The sequence below is a fragment of the Eulemur rufifrons genome, chromosome 23, assembly GCF_041146395.1.
Source record: "Eulemur rufifrons isolate Redbay chromosome 23, OSU_ERuf_1, whole genome shotgun sequence".
Classification (NCBI taxonomy): domain Eukaryota; kingdom Metazoa; phylum Chordata; class Mammalia; order Primates; family Lemuridae; genus Eulemur; species Eulemur rufifrons.
The window spans coordinates 2,283,527-2,302,127 of record NC_091005.1 but is presented as its reverse complement, the minus strand read 5'-3'; the positions used below and the strand labels follow the sequence as shown (position 1 = coordinate 2,302,127).

The following is an 18,601-nucleotide window of genomic DNA, read 5'->3' as shown; positions in this document are numbered from 1 at the left end:
CCGGAGTCGACGTTGCCAAGGCTGCGCTAGTTTCCCTGCCTGGGGTCAAGGGTCACTGGCGTGGGTGGACGCTGCTCTGACTGGGTCTCGTTCCCGGTGGCTTTTACTTTATTAAGGTCAGGTGAGTTCTGGTGCCAAGGTCACCGAGGGGACCGTCACGGGGCACAGTGAGGCCTGGAACAGGGACGCGGAGGCGGGATCTTCCCTAGGGCTGTGTGTGCCGCGTTTCGAAGCCGTGGGCTGCAGCGAGCTGGGCCAGCCGGTTCTGTGCCCGGAGAGGCGGGGGAATCAGCCTGGCCCGGCTCGCCAGTCACAGGGCACGTGCGCAAGGGCCGGGGCGGGCCTGCGGTGCTGCGTGTCTAGCCGGGGCCGGTGCGTGGGCCGCGCCGTGAGCAGCCGGGCGGGCCTGGTGCTGTGGCTGGGTCCTGCCGTGTGGCGGGTGCTGTCCTGAGCGTTGCGTAGTCAAAGCCACCGAGTTGGCGGCAGTTCCCCGTGACGCACGGAACAAAATCCCAGCTCCTCGAGATGGTTTAAGGCTTTGTGTGCTCTGGCCCCTCGCAGCCCCCTCCAGCTTCATCTCCACCTCCCACGTGGCTCCCCTGCCGTGGCCACACTGACCACCTTGCTGGTCATCAAACACACAGACCTGTTCCTGCCCCAGGGCCTTTGCACTTGCTGCTCCGGGTGGCCTGGAGCTCTCTCTCGTCTGCCAGGTATTTGCAGGACTTAGTTCTTCCCTTGTTTTGGGCCTCAGCTCAGATGTCACCTCCTCAGAGAGGCCTTTGAGGACCCCTCTCCGTAATACAGCCATTCCACTGCCCCCTTCCCTAGCTCTGTTTCCTGCATGGAGGCCTCTGGTCACCGAGATGCTATTTGCTGGGTCACCTCCCATCCCAGGTGCAGGTGGGGACCTTTGTCACTTCCCTGCTGCATCCCTGCTCCTGGGCCGGCGCTGGGCGCTCTGGGTGCTCCGGAGGTGGGGGATGAGCGTTTGTTAAATGAATGCGCGAGGGTGTGTTCGGAGCCTCGGGGGTTGCCGATGTGTTGGGAGGCAGGAGGGTGAGCCTCCCGCAGGCACACACTGGAGCTGGGAGGTGCCCAGGGTGACAGTCACAAAAGCGGCAGCTCGTATTATTATAGGCACAAACTTCAGTGTTATCACAAGAAGGAAAAACCCAGAGGGCAGCATTAGCGACAGCCGCTTCCCACCCTCCTGCCCTCCCTGCCGTGGGAGTCCTCGGACGCCGTGGAGCCGGGCTGGCCTGCTGGGGAAAGTGTCCGGCGGGTCACCATGCCCAGGCCCCCAACCTCTCTGAGTTTCAGCTCCCCGCTTTGTCGAGGGCGGAGACCATGGCCACGTGCAGCCCCCTGTGGCACCCAGAGACAGAGATGACATTTGCAGAAGGCTGGGCCTGGCCCAGGCGGGAGCGCCGGCAATGACGGGGCCACAGAGGGGGGCCGGCTGCTCGGGGAGGCAGGGTGGGGCTTTCCAGGCAGCCAGAAGGACACAAGAAAGGCGTCCGGGAGACCCGAGAGACAGCAGGGAAGACTCGCGACGCCTCTGCCAGCACAGCTGGACGCTGCGGCAAGAGCCGCTGGTTTCACAGCTGCGGGTCCAGTGCGTTTGCGAAGCGGCACCGGAACAGCCCGGGCGGGGAGGGGGGGTGCTCCCGCTGGTGTCTGTCCCTGGGCTGCAGTCCAGAGGGCAAAGGTCATGGCCTGGCAGTGCCCTGGTCCCCTGTGTCCCCCTGACTTCTGCAGCCTGGGTGGGGCGAACCCTTCAGCCCTTCACATGATGTGACACACATGCACACTGCGCCCCATGTGGGTAGGGAAGCCGTCTCCCGTCCCTGCCTGGGGAGGCTGGAGCCGGCGTCTGGCCACAGGCCTGACCCCTCCTGCCAGCGCCTTGCTGGGGACCCTCCACCTCCCTCTCCCCCCAACCTCCAAGCGTGGGAAGGAGGCTGGGCTGCGCTGACCCCTGGGCGTCCCGCCCACACGCGTCCTCCTCCCTGCTGCTGGCGCCACTGTGGTCGCGGGAGGCCCAGGTGTGTCACCCGCTGGCAGCAGCCGGGATCTTGAACAGCCTTTAATTCCTCGGGTTCCGCCGCTCGCAGGCAGGGGTGCGGCTGCGTCTCCTGCGAGCCTCACCCTTGATCTCCCTGCTTCATCTTCCAGCCTGAACCGCCCCACGGGCCCCTCGATCCGAGCCGCGTGGCCTGGGCACGGGGCGCCGCGCACCTGCGCCAGGGGGCTCCTTGCCGCGCTCTCCCCTCCAGGAGCAGCTGCCGTGTGGGGTCATTGGAGGCTCGACACCAGGTGTGGCCGCCACTGCCAGGGGCACAGGGGGGCGGGTGTGCTGTGACCTGCCCCAGCTGTCCTCGGCTCCACAGAGGGACAGCGTGCGCAGGGCGGGGGCAGGGGAAGGGTGGGCTGGGCTGGGCCAGCGCACCCGCGGCCGCCTCTCCCGGCAAGGGGGGCGCCGGGCCTGGGCCCCTCACAGGTGCAGGCCCAGATTCTGTTGAGCGCAGCTCTGCGCGGCGGGCGGCTGGCAGCGAGCTGCCGAGCCTTCCAAAGGTGGCAGCCATCTGCACTGTGATAAAAAGCCCCGAGGATGATAAATAGACAAGTCGCACTTTTATTGGATTGCAGTTCGGGAGCAGCCACTTTGGGTTTGGCACCGTGTTAACGACAGATTTCTGCTTCCCTTGCAAGGCCTGGCCTCTCCGGGAGCGCGCCAGCAGCGGTGGCCCCTCCTGGCAGGAGGGGGGGCTCCCTGCACCCCTGTGGCCGGCCTGCTCGGGGTCGGGCCACCCCCGTTGGATTTCTGCCGGGGGCCCACCTCACAGCCCGAGAGGGTTGGGCCAATGGGTTCAAATCCTGGTGCTGATACCTAACAGCTGTGTGTCCTCAGCCAGGTTTCCTAACCTCTCTGTGCTGCCAGCACCCCATCTGTGAAATGGGCAAATAACGGCATTTACCTAGCAGGCCTGGGAGGGTCTGTGGGTAATGGCTGTGTGTGTGGCATTGGAAGCAGTGCTGGGGGCACGCAGAGCGGGCGGTATGTGACTATGAGCTGCCGGCGTCACACGGCCACCCTCGCCTTACTGGTGTGATGCTTCCAGAGAGCCTCACCTGGCCCTGGGTCCCACCGGGCCGGGCGCTGTCCTTCCCGGGACACCCGGTACTGTGCTCATGTCCCCACTCATTGGCGAAAAGCAAGCGCTCTGGGGCCAGGTGGCCTGACTACCCCAGAGCCTCTCGGCTGTGAGACTTGGGCAGGGGCTGACACGCTGTCTGCCTCAGTTTCCCCATCTGTCAAGTAGAGATAAAAACAGAACTTAACCTCACAGTGTCGCTGAGTGGCGTAAAGGAGAGGATCCGTTTCGAGCTCTCGCGCCGGCGCCTGGCGTGTGGCGGGCAGAGTGACCGCCGGCTCCCGGGAGTGCCGGACATTCCCCGTTTGCCAGGAGCGCACGGCGGGCCCTGCGTTGGCTCTGGGTACTGAGTTGACGAGACTCACGTCGTGGGATGGGGACAGAGGTGAGACGAGCAGCCGGGTGGTTTGTAGACGGCATCGAGTTGGTCCTGGGCCCAGGTAGCTGCGCGGCTGTGTGTGCCCAGCCCTGGGCCTGGAGCTCAGCTCGGGGACGCGTAAACAAGGGACCAGAGAGGCGCAGCGCGTCACGGGGAGTGGCAGCCCGTGTCTGCCGTGCAGACTCCTCTCTCCGGGCCTCAGTTTCCTCATTTGTGCTCCTCAAGGTCCCTCCCAGGACACCACCCCCAGCTGTCCCCACCTGACCGCCTTTCCCTGCCGAGGGACACGTTGTCCTTGCTTCCCTCCTGCTCCCCTCCCCCGCCCAACCCCGCAGCCCCCTGCCGGAGCCCAGTGTCCGGCGCTGCAGGTGCCACGTGGCCTGGACATGGCCCGATGTCAGCCAGGACAGAGTGGCCTGCCCTGGGCACTGACCCTGCCTGGGCCTCGCTCTGGGCCCCCCTGCCTGGGTCTGCCCAGTCACCGGGACCCTGTGCCAGGCCCACGTGCCTGCTCTGTCCCCGGACGTGGGTGGAGGCCCCAGCCAGGAGTGTGCAGCCCCCTCCTGCCCTTCGTGGTCTTGACCCTGTTGCCCCCAGAAGGATTCTTCTTGGCACCACCGCTGGCTCTGGCCGTTCCGGGGTCCCAGTGGCCCTGAGAAGGCCCCAGAAGGAGGCTCACGGGGGCACGTGGTAGCCAGGGGCTTGGGCTGACAGGTTCAGGGTGAAATCCCAGCTCCCTCACTTGACCCTGGGCAGATGACCTCCCTGGACCTCAGTCTTCTCACCTGGAACATGGGGCTGCTGCAAGATCCAGCCACACTGTGTGCTGTGGGGACGAGGACTCTCAAGGTGTCAGCACACAGTGGCTGTCACCGTCGCAGGGCCAGGCGCCTGCCCTGCCGGGGCTGCGTCTTCCCACTTCCCAGGGGCAGCGGCTGAGGCTCTGCAGGGCTCGGGGCTTCGTTAGGACCTGACCGAGCTGCAGTCGGTCTCCCGCCGGACCGCAGAGAGCTCGGGAACGCAGGACAGAGGAAAGGAAAGGGGGCTTTACGTGTGACGCGTGTCAGTGAGGTCCAGAGAGCCCGGTGACGTGCCCGGGTCACTGGCACTCGGTGTGCTCCTGGGGCGGGGTCTGGGCAGCTGCTCCCTCAGGGCCTGCGTGATCTCAGTGTCGGGGGACAGGACTGCGGGCCTTAGTGGCAGAGGGACAGTGGGAGCTGCCGGGGAAGGGGAGGGTGCCTGGTGGCTGGCGAGGGCTGCCTGGCCCTCGTCCTCCTCCGACACCACGGCCGGCTCTGGGCCCTCTGCCCCAGCCGCCCCCATCACCTTCTCTGGGAAAGGACACGCAGACGTGGGGGCCAGAGAGTGATGTCCCCAGGCTGAGCACCTCGGCCTCAGTGTGGCCCAGCTGCCCAGGAGCTCTGGAGACACACCTGGGCCTGACCTCGGGGATCCTGGGGTGTGGCTGGGCTTCCAGATCTTTCCAAAAGCTGGCCAGGTGACTCTGATGTGCGCCAGGGTGAAGAACCCCTGGCGTTTGGGACCCTGTGCTCCTCGAGTGACTGCGGGGTATTGAGCCGTGGGGTCTGGGAAGCAGAGAGAGGCTGGCTGCTCGCGCCGGGGCAGGGGGGGGGGGGCGCTTCTGAGATGCTGCAGGCACCTGACACGGGCATGCAGGGACGTGAGACCCAGAGAGATGAGGTGTGACCGCAGGGGGAGGAGGTGCCCCTCCCCCCGGCACCTTCTAAAGAGCAAGACCCAGACCTGTGGCCATTTCCCTCCCTCCTGCCCGCTTACCTGGCGCCCCTTCCTCCCTGCACCCGCTCCATTAACGCCGACTGGCGGGGGCAGCCGCCCTGTGCCGCCCGCGTGCCTGCCCTGCGGCCGGGCAGGGAGCCGCGGCGTGTTTGTGAAGAGGCAGGCGGCAGCTGCTGCTAACAGGTGAGCCCTTCCCGAGCCTCTCCCGGGCCTCCCGGAGACACCGTAATGAGGCGCAGCTGTGAACTCCGGTTTTGGGTCAGAAAGGCAATTTCTCATGTCTCCTCCCAGCAATCGAGTCGAAAATCCAGGAGCCGTTTCCTCTCCCGGCGCCCCCACCCCCTCGGCCCCGGCCCTCGCATGCCAAGGCGGGAGGTTCGGGCGTCAATATTGACTCTCTGGAAGGCAGGTGGCCTGGCGCGGGAGGGAGCCAGGCTGGAAACCGAGCCTGGAGCAGCCCCGCGGGGCGGGAGGCGGGAGCAGGGAGCAGCTGGCCCCCGAGCCCGGGGAGAGCGGAAGGCTGTTTTTCCTCCCGGTAATTGGTCTTTGTGACTCTAACGGTGGCCCGGTTCACCTAGTGGCAGCGCCTTGGCTCCGGGCTCCCGCCGCATACCACATCTGAGGCATTCAGGAGGTGCCAGGCAGCTGTTCCTGGCCTAACCGACGTTTCTGGATGGTTCTGGGCCTGGGAGGGCCCAGAAAAACAAAGCCAGGGGTGGCCAGGAAACCTCCCTGCTGGGCCAGGCAGTGTGGGGGAGGGGCGAGCAGAGCCCTGGTGTCCAGAGCAGGCTGTGGACATGGCCCTGCCTTGCCACCTTTGGCCACCCGAGAATCCAATTTGTGTAAGGCCCAGATGAACAAGCAATCCTTGCCAAGTAAGATTGATTGGAAACATGAGCAAGCGACAGCTCCTACCCTCGCTTCTGGGATCAAGGCTTAGGACGCCCAGTTGCCGCATCTCTTGCCTGGCTAAGATGCGTTCAGTGGTCACCGATGGCCTTTGAGGAGGTGGCTGAGTGTGGTGATTGTGACCTGGGTGGGGGCTCTGGGGCCAGCATGCCTGGGTTTGGAGTGGTGCTGTGTGACTTTGGAGAGATCACTTGACTTCTCTGATCTGTCTCCTATAAAATGTCCGGGTTGGATTTGAGGATCCACATTCAAGGATCTGATGATGACAACAACGATGACAACGATAATGCCATTTTCCCTGTGGGGAAGCCTTTGGCAGATGAAGTACCAATAGCTCACTGTCCTGCTTCCTGCCCCACCGTGCCCACCAGGGCTCCCAGTTTGGCCCACCAAGGAAGAGCCCGGTCTCAGCCTAAGTAGCCTTCCCCCTCCAGCCCCCTGTGTAGAATCTGAACCGCACAGCTGCACCCAGCCCCCCACCCCGTCACCGTGTAGGGCGCGTGTGGCCAGCTCATTACAAAGGCCCCGTATGTCTTTGTTAAAAACCAGGTTTATGGAGACACAGCCCACACACAGTGGCGTTCGCGCTTTCTCAGAGCACCACAATCGAGATACAAAACTCTTGCCCCATCCCTGGAAAATTCTGTGGTGCCCCTCTGCGGTGATTGGCCGCCCCCGGCTAGGGTGTCGTGTGGATGGCGGCGTTCCGCGGGAAGACTCACGGCCGGCGTCCTGCGCTTGGCGCTCGGCGGTGCAGGTCCAGGTCCGTCTGAGCGGTCGCGGGCGCTGGCAGTTGGCTCCTCTCTGCTGCGTGGCGGTGCTCTGTGGCGTGGGCGTACCACCACCGGTCTGCCCGGTGGAGACACTGCAGTCCACGATGACATTTCCAGGCTCTTCGCAAAGGCCACCTGGCCGCCTGCCTGTTCCCCACTCCTGGTTCCCAGAGAGACCTGGGCCCGTAGGCCGTTAGCAAAAAGCGTCCCCATCCGAGACCTGAGTCTCAGTGTTGGGTTAGACCACGGCCAGAGATGCGTCCCTGTCCCGACAGACAGACCTGGGCCCAGCTCGAGTAATTGGATTTTAACATGGCGCATGGGAGGGCTAAAGCCGTTTGCCACCTTGGCCCTGCAATTAGACCGATTATGCTCTGGGAGTTAAGCTGTCTGACCCCTGTGTCCCTAACGTGATGATGCCCACCGGCCTGGCCTGTGTGGTTATTTATCTGTCCGACTTTGACGGGCTGGACCAGGCCAGGGGCCCGGTAATTAACATGGGGTGTTATGGCCCCACTCTGGCCCCCACCAGGGAATCATCTGGGGACGCCAACACACGCTGCTGGCCGGGCCACACCTCCAGGGTTTGGATTCAGTTGATCTGGGACTATGGCCTGGCCACTGGGATTTTTCAGAGCTACCCCAGGTGTGACCAGAAGCCCCTGGTCTAAAGGAGACAGATTCTTCTGGAAGCCTGGATTGGGGGCTGCCTCCCGTTCCGCAGAGCCTCCTTGGCCTGGTCCCCTGCCCAGTGGCCCCGGCTGTTCCCACGTGAAGGCCTGTGGTTGTCTCCTCCGCAAGGACAGGTGGAATCTTGGAGAAGGATTTGCCGGGGAGGGTTGGGGGCGGGGGCTGCTTGGTGAGGGCAGGGGCCCCTGCTGAGGTGTGAGGCCACCTGTCAGCAGCGTGAAAGCAGTGGGTCCCACTGGGTGGTGCCCTGGGCTGAGCGTGGCTGCCGGAGCCCCAGCTGCGGAGGGCTGGGTGGGCTCAGGCAGCTCCTGCCTGGCGCCGAGAGCCCAGGGTGCCAGGGGACGGGCGGCCCTTGCCTTTCCTGCTGTGACCCTGCTTGACCGAGCCCCGCCCTCCCCCTGTCCCCACGGCATTTCCCCACTCAGACCTGGGAAGACCCCTCAGACGTATGTCTGACCAGGGAAGGACGGGCCCCTCTCGCCTACGCACTCTTCTGATAGTCAGGGGCTCAGACGGTGACCCCGAGGGGTGGCCGCCATGGGAGCCGGGGAGGGGCCCGCAGACCCCCCTGAGCTGAGGTGGAGCAGGCCAGGGGCCAGTGCGGCAAGGGACATCTCTGAGCCTCAGTTTCCTCTGCCGCTGCTGGGCCGAGACGGCCTTCCACGCTGACAGTTCCGTCCTGGCCGGACACATCTGGCGAGAGCTCCTCGCCTCCCGGCTCCTGGGACAGACACCGTCTGCGCCTTCTGGGGCTGCGGCAACAAGTCACCCCACACTGGGTACCTCCAAGCAACACGAATTTATTCTCCCACAGCTCTAGAGAAGTCCAGAATCAAGGTGTGCGCAGCGTGGTTCCGTCTGCGGGCTCGACTCAGAGGGAGAACGTGCTCCAGGCCTCTCCCCCAGCTCCCGGCGGGCGCCGCCGTCCTTGGCAGTCCTCGGCGCGTAGACGCGTCGCTCCAGGCTCTGCCTCCGTTGTCACACGGGCTGCTCCTGTCTTCTCTTTTCTGTGTCTCTTAAGGACAGTCACCCTGAGGTTTGGGACACGTCCTGATGCGGGATGATGATATCTCGAAACCCTTAATCGCATCTGCAAAGACCCTGCTTCCAAATAAGGTCACGTGTACAGGTGCGGGGGTGAGGGCGTGGATGTATCTTTTTGGGGAGCCACAGTTCCGCCCACTGAAGTCACCGCGTGGTTTCTCAAAGGAAGCAGACGCTCCCGGCTGGGTCCCCTGGGCGCCAGGTTCCGTGCAGACAGCTCTGTGCCATTTCCTCCCCTGTCAGTGGGGACAGACACGGGAGGCTTTGCGAGGGTTAAATGGGGAGTTGGGGTAATGGGCCGCGACCAGCGCTGGGTGCGGAGGGCCACAGCGGCCGTTGTGGGTGACATTGTCATTCCGACCACAGCTTCGTTCCCTCCACGTTGGCCCTAGAGTCCCTCGTGACAGGTGAAGAAACAGAGACTCAGAAACGCCACTGAGCGTGGAGCAGAGGTTCAAACAGACCCGCGGCCCCCACTCACGCCCATGTCCGGGTGGGTTTGGGGTGCACAGGAGCTTCGCAGGAAAGAGCCTCTGCCCGTGTGGGGGCCCCTGCCCGGGGGAACTGGCAGCCCGGGCTCAGATCAGAGACAGACGCAGGGCGCCTGGCGCTCTGCAAGCCGCCTCCCCCGCATGCGGCTTCAGGTGGCCGAGACTTCCCACGTTGGTGGGGGGGGGCTGCTCTCCATTTCCGACAAGCCTGGGGGGAAGTGTGACCCGTCCACGTGCAGGCAGCTGTGTGCGTGGGAAGCTTCACTCTCCCCCTCTCGGATCTCAGGCCCGCGGGAAGCCCAGTCGTGCTGCCCAGCCCCCACCCTGGGCTGAAGTGCCCTTCCCCGCCAGGGACACCCCAGTGTCAGCCCTGCTCTGTGTGCCTTGGTCATCCGTGTGTATGAGCTCCTGTCATCCTCCCTGTGACCTTGCCGGGAGGTACCTGCAGTATCCCCATTTTACAGCCGAGGAAGCTGAGGCTCAGAGGGGTTAATGACCTGCCCGGGGAAACCCAGTTGTCAGTAACAGCGGGATCTGAACTGAGGCGGATCCCCTCTCACCTGGGCTCACCTCGCCTGCGTCCCTATTGACACAGTCCCGGCTCAGAGGAGGGTTGCGAAGGGACAGGACAGTCTTGTGGGGACACCTGAGCCAGACCCTTGCTGTGCTGGCATGCGGTACGAAGGGAGCCTGTCCTTGTCTGGTTTTGACAACCGCTGGGGCTGGGGCATTAGGGTGCGGAGCGCAGAGCGCGGAGAGGGGGTTCCAGGGAGGGCCTGCGGGAGGAGGGCCTGGGCGGTGGGACCCCTCGGCTTGTCCTGCAGCAGCGGGGGTCCCCGTCTCCGCTCTCCTTTGCCTTCCCGCGTATGCTCCAGAGTTCCCACACTGTCGTGTCCCGGCAGCTCACGGCCACCATTCACTCGGCCCTGAAGGCCAGGCCCGTGTGGCAGGACCAGGCTGGAGGCCGGGGAGGAGGTGGTCGTCTCCCTGCTGCGTGTGTGTGTGTGTGTGTGTGTGTGTGAGATTTTTGCCCTGTCTGCCTCCAGAAAGGACTCCAGGCAGCTAAGTGGAATTTAAAGAAGATTAATCTAGGCATCGCTAGGCAGGAAAACTGCAGCAGGGTGATGTCGGTGTCTGAGAGGCCTGCCAGGAGGCCGTCGTGGGAGCCCAGGGCCCTGCAGGGAAGCAGCCACCCTCTGTCCCCCAGGGCACTGCCAGGGGACAGCAAGATGCACAGGAGAGACCGTGGGCAAGCTGTGTTTTCAAAAGCTGCCACGGACAGCCCAGGACAAAACGGGCCTTTCCTTGCTGAGTCACGAGAAACCACTCCTGAAAGAAAAGCTGACCCAGGGCTTCTGCAGCCTCCTTTCTGGAAGGCTTTGCCGCTCGGGCTCGAAAACACCTTCTGATAAATGAGCCTCAGATAAGTGAGTGGGTGTCCTGAGATCACCTCCCCTCCTGCCTTCCTCGGACCCCAAAGGACAGGGCAGGGGTCTGCACACAGCGAACAGCAGATAAGGGTGGGGGAGGAAATGCCAGGACCCCGGGCGGGGAAGACCCTGGGAGGAGAGGGGAGAGCCCCCACGGCAGGGGGGCTGGGGAGCCTCACAGGCCCGGACTGCAGCTGCCACCTGGCCGGGAAGCCCGGGAACTTGGCAGCCACAGGGGAGAGGCTGCCTCTAGCGGTCCCGACCCCGGACGGGGATACAGACCAGCTTGGGTTTCTCTCGTGTCCAGCAGGGTCAGCACAGGCGGCTGCTAAGATGTGTCCTTGCCCCGGGACCTGGTGGCAGAGCTCAGGCAGGCAGAGAGCAGGGTGAGGGCGGGGTGGGCTCCCTCCAGGGCCCTGGCCACCAGCACGCAGCCCTCCCCTCCTGGGTGAGCTGGTGGGGGGTGGGGGCAGGCCCTGGGGCCCGAGGAGCCGCCCTGAGCCTCCTGCTGAGCCCGGAGAACATGCCCAGGGCTTAGCGCTGGGCCCGCTTTTCAGTAATGACAATGATAGTGACCAACACACATTATAGGCTATGCATGTGCCGTGCCTGGGGCCGCAGTTTATCCTGGACACAGGTGGCTGCCACTGGCCCCATTTTACGGACGAGGAGACTGAGCACAGAGCAGCGACCCCATCCTAGCGCCCAGCTCCCATCTCCTGAGCGAGGTGGTGTCCCCACACCCCACCTTGCACTCTGGGCCTCCCCGGAGCCCCCGTGCAGCTCCAGCCTGCCTGACCTGGCCTCTGAGGGCTCAGGGGGTTGGACCAGCCACCTCTGGGCTCCCCTCTGGCTCTAGGGACCCCCTGCTTGGCTCCCGGCTGGATGCTGTGGGATATGCCAGAAAAGACAGTTCTGCCCTCAAAGAGCAGAGCTCGGGTAGGAACGGAGGCCGAGGTGCCAGCCGCAAGACCCCCGGGTGCGGGAGCCTGGGGTGGGGGGCAGCGAGCTCAGGGGATGCCGCCCTGGCAGGAGGGGAGCGGGAGGGAGGCCCGGATGGAGAGGAGGGCCCGCCACGTGCCGGGCGTGGGGGCTCCACGTTGCAGGTAGCCAGGGCAGCAGTTCCCAAAGTGGGGTCCCAGCCCGCCAGCAGCCCTGGGAGCTCGTTAGAAATGCAGGTTCCCGGGCCCCAGCCCAGTCCTGCTGCGTCAGCAACGCTGGGAGCAGAGCCCAGCGGTCTGCGTTCCCACAAGCCTCCCGGGGATTCTGGTGCTCCCTAAAACGGGAGGACTCCGTGTGCCGGAAGGGTAAGGTCACTTTGTTTGGGAGTGCCAGGGCCTCATCTTCTTTCTGCGGCTGAACCTCCCTCCAAGGCCAGAGGGGGGTGGTGTCTGCCCCTCGGCAGGAAGTGCCCACCCCCCCGCCAGAGAAGCCCCACCCCGCCCTCGGCTGTCCCTGGCGGGCAGTGCCCTCCCCATATTGTGTTTAGTGCCCGCCGCGTTGGTCTCAGCCCTGAGCCAGGCTTCCTCTGCCGCTGCTGTGACACCGCTGTCTTCTGCTTACTCAGTAGCTTCCAACGACGCCTGCGCTCGGTCACCCAGAAAGCAGGGCACCAAGGCTGAGCAGGGAGGCAGGCAGAACCCACCTAGAACAACGACCCTGCCAGCCCCAGACGCTGCCCAGGGGTGCCCTCTGTGTCCTGTCTCCACCTGCACCCAGGAACTGGAGGTGTCTGTCATTTGTCCCTTCCCGTGATGTTGAGAGTCTTCTTGGGAGGTTGGACGTCCAGTCTGTGCTCTCAGAGTGGAAGGGAAGAAGGGCTGGAATTGAGGAGCAGGAGGCCTTCCTGAGCAGGGCCACCACTAGGCCATTCAGGTCCTTGGTGCCAATTAGAAGAAAGTGCCTCTTCGTCCAGGCAGACATATCCTGTGCCCAGGTTCTTGTTGATGCGTAGAGGAAGAGTTGGGTTTTAGTTCGAACTTGTCATTTCTTGCAGGTGCTCTTGTACAGTGAACAATTTGGACAACTGTACTTGGCAGCCCTGCTCCCAGGGCTCCTATTGGCTCCTATCACCACCACCCAGTTCACTGCCAGGGGCTTGGAGCACAAACCATGCAGCTGCCTTTTCACCCTAGGGAGGCCGAAGTGCTCATTCCCACTGCTCTGCTCGGTCTCTTTTGCCCACATGCTTAGTGGGGCCTGGCTGGGGTCTGTTAACTTGTGCCAAGGCGTGGCTTAGAGATAGAGGACTCTAGGGGCTCATTTAGCTCTGTGTGCCCATTGCAAAGATGAGAATGCTGAGACCCTGCAAGTTCATTTGGCCTCAGACACATCATTGTGAAGCCTGTTTCTCCTCCCGAGCAGCTTTCTCTCTTTGGCCTTGAGCACTGGCGGGGTGCACAGGTGAACAACCATTCACCCCACTCCTTTACAGAGGGGGTTGGTGATGCCCAGGAAGCCGAGCTGCTCCCTGGAGCTCCGTGAGTTGACGGAGCAGCTGGATCTGAGTCCACGCTCTTGGCTCCTCCTGGCGGCTTCTCAAAGAGTTCCCACCAGGCAGCAGCCCCTACACTTCCCTGGGATCCTGTTCTCCTGGTGGGGTGGACAGGAGGAGCCCCCAGAATCCCACACTGGACATACCTTCACCCAGTTGCTGGCCTTGGATAAGCGAGGACATGCTGTCCTGGGGGTGTGTGAACTCCCAGCGCAGTCTCTTGGCCAGATAAGATACTCCCCTGCCCTCACTCTGGCCTGAAACACCAAGCGTATTCAAGGTCAAATGTGCCGGCCTGGGGGAGACCTGGTGGTCCTTCCAGCAGCCATTCTCCCTGGCTGCCCACTGGCAGCTGTCAGACACGCTGATGCCTGGGCTCCCTCCCCCGAGAGTCTGATACTCCTGGTCAGGATGGGGCCCAGCCTCATATTTTCTTAACCTCCCGAAATGTCACGGCCAGCAGGGGTGACAACCATGCTTACCCTCGTGGGAGGGATGCTGGGCTATTTGGATTTGGAACCAGTTGTTTTGCTGGTCTGCGGGACGCTGGGAAGAAAGCCCAGCTCAGTTTCAAAAGCAAACTGACAAGCAGAACATGGGGGACCCAGCTTGGCAGGAGTTTGGGGTGGCTGCTCCAGGCTGTGCCAGCAGGAGCCTGCAGCGACCTCTCAGTGCCCGAGCACATGTCACCTTGGAGGCCGAGCACCCCCGGCCGCTGTGACCCTGCAGGTGAGGAAGGATGTTCACAAGGCCAGGGGCATCCCAGGGCCAGGGATGAATAGGAGGCAATTGTGACGGGCCAGTCCCAGCCAGACACAGCCCGCGGGGAGCAGGGGGCTGTGCAGTGGGAGGGAGGCCCAGACTCTCTGATCCCACCCCCAGGGAGCACCCGCTTTGAGCCGAGCTCTGACCCTGGCCCCAGTCGTCTGCAGAGGTTGGTTGACAATCCTGCCCTGGGGGACAACCCCGCCCCCCATTGAGAACCACTGGGGTGGAGCAGAGGTTCCCCACCTTGGCTGCATATTGGAACCCCTCCCAGGGAACTTCAGAAACTACTCAGGCCAGGAGTTCGAGGGTACAGTGAGCTGTGGTCGCGACGCTGCACTCCAGCCTGGGCGACAGAGAGAGACCCTGTCTCAGAAATAAATAAATAAATTTGAAAACAAATAAAATAGATCCTGGTGCCTGGGTCCATGCCCGGAGGTGTGATGTCATTCGTCTAGGTGAGGCCTAGACAACCCTGGGGGGGGGGTGTCTGGGAGGGGGTGTGTTAATTTAAAAGCACCCAGGTGGTTCTAATATGCTGCAAGGTTTGAGACCCCCCCCCCCCCAGTGTAGATTGTTGTTTCTCAAACTTGATCCGTCGCAAGCATCACCTAGGTAGTGGCTCAAACTAAAGCCCCTCCGATTTAATTAGAGTCACCTGGAATTCTTGGCGCCCCAGGCTGGCCCGAGTGTCTGTAATCCCCTTGCAGGGTGCTAGCGCTGCTCGACCTCCTGCAGGGTTTCCTCCGTCCTGCCCGCCAGCCCCCCACCTCCCTTCCTCCCCAGCGAGGCCCCTGGCTGCCTCCCCTGCTGCTGGAGAGCCAGCCCCGGGGCCTGCCCCTCCTCCCGCTCTCCTGCCAGCCGGTGGCTCTGCGGCTTGATTTAGTAGGCGGCCAGGAGAAAGGCAGCCTGAGGAGTCACTAAGAGCCTCGGTGCTCACAGCACTTATCTGGAAAGGAGAGGCCAGCAGAGCCCCCAGGGAGCGGGGCGTGAGGCTGAGCACTCCCCCACCCGGGAGCGGGGAGGAGGGGGGGTGCGTGGCAGGCTGTTGCCCCCCCCCAGGCTACACACACCCTCTGCCCAGCACCCAGCCTGGTGCCTGCCCCCCTGCCAGGCATGCTGCAGGGGTGCGGGGGTGGGGGGCACCCCTGCAATCACCTCCTGTGCGCTGGGCTCAGTTCCCTAAAGCCCTAAGTCTGGGAGCTCAGAGACCCCGGTTGGCTGGGAGGGAGGTGTCCTGCGGCCGCTGCCTGGCTACTGGGGGGCAGCAGAGGCCCCCCCAGGCCTTTTGGTTGTTTGCCCGCCCTCCCCCTCTAGTGCCCGTCCCCCTCCTTTTCCTCCCTGATGAAAAATACAAAAGAGAAATGCGCCAGTGCCCAGGTCTGGGGAGCCCCAGCCCGCGGGATGGAGAAATGAAAAGCGGCCCCAATTAGAGGCTTTGGCTCTGCAAACTTGATGCTCGGCACTTGAACTGTCACGGCGGAGCCTTAATTAGCAGCGGCGGGGGAGAGGTCAGGAACGACTCAGCAGTCTTGACAAGCGCGTTATCAAGTGCAGGGAGCGGGGGCTGCCCCGCGGGCGGGGCGGAGGCGGCGGGGGCGGCGCGCGGGTGGCGGGAGCAGGCGCCGCCGGGCGGGGGGGACGGTCGCTGCGAGGCCGCGCGGCCGGTGCGGGGAGGCGCGGGCGCGGGGGGCGGCGTGCGCGGCGGCCCGGCCCTCCCGGCTCGGCGCGGCAGGCGGGCAGGGCGCGTGGCGTGCGGGGACGCCTGGCTGCCACGTGACCCCCCCCAAGAGTCCCGGGGCTCCCTCCACGTCCCCTCTGGGGACATTCTGAGCTGTCCCGTGACCCCCTCGGCCCCTCTTGGCAGTTCCCTGGGTCCCCAGCGCCCGGCGCGCAGCGGGCAGGAGGGGCGCACAGGGACGCCCCCGCTGCTGCTCGGTGACCCGAGTCGCCGCCACGAGCTATGCCCGGAAGTCCCTCCTAGAGTCCCGAGGTCCCTGAGGCCCGTCGGGGCGGCGCAGCATGCTCGGCATGAAGACCTGGTCGTCCCTGCTCCAGAATCTCAGTAAGTGCCCCTCTCGCAGCCCCGCGGAGTAGGGGAGGGCCCGGGATGGAACTTTCTGTGGCGGGGTCCCCCCCCCCCCCCCCCCCCCCGTACCTGGCTCTCCCCGCCGCCCCGCCCTCCAGCCCTGTCACCTCCAGGCCATGCACGTGCTCCCTAGTGCGCCGTGTCCTCACCCTGTCACTCAGAAAAGAAGCCATCGATTGATTTTTTTTTTAAGTAGAAAAGCCCCATCTGCCCATGGCCTGGCTGCGCCTGTGCACTCCTGGGAGGCTCCTGGGAGGCGGCAAGGGCAAGGATCACCTTCACGCTGCGCCTGTGGGGGGCAGCGCAAGCTTGGCCCGGGTGGCTGCTGGGGGGGGGGGTGTTGGCAACCCTGGCCCAATCCCGGAAGCTGTGAATGGGGGTGGGGTGCATTTCTTGCCCTCAGGTGCACAGGTGGGACCTGGGGGGTTTCTGTGTCTTAAACTGTTTCACCATGACGTGCCCCCTTCCCAGGCTGCCCGGCACCCCCCTGGGCCCACCCCAGCCCCCTGGGTAGAGCTCTCTCATGGCACCCCGGCCTGGCTGGCTCAGGCCAGGGGAGCACAAGAGGTGTCACGGAGCCTGTGGCTGGTGGTACCCATCAGTCCCATCCGAGAGGGACTTAGCAGGCTTCGGAGACCGGGGCGGGGGGTCGTGCTGCAGGATGAGGGGAAGCTGGCAGTGGGCAGGGCAGGGACCTCTGACGTCCTAGGCCCGGGGGGCGGGTGGAGCTGGTGGAGCAGGTGAGGGAGAGAAGTAACTCGGGGTCCCTGCAGGGTGGCTCCAGTGACAGAGTGGGCAGGGACCATGGCCTCAGCGCAGCTCCCTCCCATGCAGGGTGAGGCACCCTGACCTCCGGGCACCGCACCTGCTGCCCTTTCCTGCCAGGTGGGCCAGGGCCGCGGAGCGGGGAGGCCCTCCTGCGCCCCACCCCCTCCCACCCGGCCCTCCTGCCTCCCCGCTGCCCCTCAGCTCTCTGCGGGCACCTCTCTGCCTGTTTGAACCGCAGCTTTTAAAGCTTTTTGCCTTTTGAAAACTCAGGGGGGGAAGAGTCATTTGCGGAGAGGTCGTGAACGGTTGGTGATTATAGTCCAGTGGGTAGAAAGAGCTTAAAACAAATCCCTGTCCATCAGATGTCGGCTTAGGCGGTTGCCGGCGCTCGCCTGGGGGGCCCGGGTGGGGGGCAGCGGCTTAGAGAAAGGGGAGGCTTTTTTCCTCTAAGCTAAGTGAACCTACAAAACTCTCCTGGTTGCGGTGTTTGATCTCCGCTCCCCTCTGCCTGGTGTCCTCTGATTGTTCCTCCTCCGGGTGCCTGGCTAGAGGAGGGGGCTCTGGCAGCCCCAGAGGGCCCCGCACCAGCTGTGTGACCTTGGCCCGGTCACGCGGTGTCTCGAGCCTCTGTTTCCCCCAGGGATGACGGTCATGCGGTTGCACGGGGTGCTCGAGAGCCTCAGGAATGCGCCACCATCTGCCGGACAGATCGTGTCCGTGGCCCACGGTGTGCGGTTGTTACGTCCCGTGCTGCTCCCCGTGTGCCACCCCGGCCCCCCGTCCAGGTGTGGAGCGGACGTCCACGCGGCGGGAAGGCCCCTCACTTGGTCTCCAAAGCCGGGCGAGCGGGGCAGGGAGGAGGGTGCTGGCCAGAGAGTTAAGTGCTGCATCGGCCGCCTGCAGGGGCGCAAAGGGGGGCCCCTCACGGATGGAATGGGGGCTTGCCACGTGCAGGCCCCGTCCGTCACTTGGAGCAGGTGACCTGGCCTCTCTGTGGCACGTTCTCCCATTTGTGTGAGGGATAAGTCCAGTTAGTAATGACTGCACACCGCCAGCGTGATAAATGGCCACTGCGATTATTTTTCCTTCCACCTGGGAAGCCTTTCCTGCTTCTGCAATCTCCCCACACCTCAAGGCCACCTCCTCCAGAAAGCCCTCCAGATTCTGCCCAGCAGCCATAAATCATTTCTCCTGCCACCTCCTGGCTTCATGGCTCATTATTTTTTTTTTCCTCAGTGGAATCCACACGTTTGTACCTCTTTTCTCTGCCTGTCAGACAGAAGTTCCTCGAGGGAAGACCCTTTTCATTCTCGTCTCAGAATCTCCCAAGGTGCTGAGTATGCAGTAGGTGCCGAGACAGTGCTTGCTGGATGAGTCAGGGCGGCCGTGCTCCCGGCCCGGCCAGCGTGTGTTGGGTTCCGGTTCCTGGACGCGCAGCGAGTGCTCGGTTGTGCCGGTGTCGGGAGGGCGTCCAGGGCCGGCGTGGACGCCTCTCGGTTTCCCGTCCCCTGGTGGGCGCAGACCCGGCCCTGGGAGCTCAGCTTGCTCCCTGGGGCCGAGGGCAGGTTCGCACCTCAGTGACACAGTCGGCCTGGGGATGCTAGAACGCGGCACCTTCGTGGGCCACGTGGTCAGTTGTTGAGAGATGTGGGGTGGACGCCCGGGGGGCTGGGTCACGGTGACCCAGGGCCGGGCTGGAAGGCAGGAATGCTGTCACCGTGTTGAAATGCAAGGCCACACAGCAGCCGCCACGCAGGCTGGGCCGTCTGCTCGCTCCCAAAGCGGGAGCCGTCCCAGGACGCCCCGAGCGCTGGCAGGGGGCCGTCTGGACCCTGCTGTGGCTGCCGGTGCCA

At 64.2% G+C, this 18,601-nt stretch overlaps 1 protein-coding gene and 1 long non-coding RNA gene across 5 annotated transcripts in view; one reads left to right on the top strand and one right to left on the bottom strand.

Moving 5' to 3' along the window:
• The window catches only part of GSE1 (Gse1 coiled-coil protein), a 378,645-nt gene that overhangs the window by 185,582 nt on the left and 174,462 nt on the right, over positions 1 to 18,601 (top strand). The window lies entirely within an intron of this gene.
• LOC138402136 (uncharacterized) lies at positions 2,637 to 5,759 on the bottom strand. 3 transcript variants are annotated; one of them, XR_011236615.1, is made up of 4 exons: positions 5,335 to 5,759; positions 4,323 to 5,123; positions 3,136 to 4,189; positions 2,637 to 2,952 (listed from the first exon to the last, which is right to left on the bottom strand). It is a non-coding gene; the product is annotated as an uncharacterized lncRNA (long non-coding RNA). The 3 variants fall into 3 exon arrangements; XR_011236614.1 differs by having other exon boundaries at positions 3,136 to 3,315; positions 3,524 to 4,189; positions 4,323 to 5,755; XR_011236613.1 differs by having other exon boundaries at positions 4,323 to 5,758.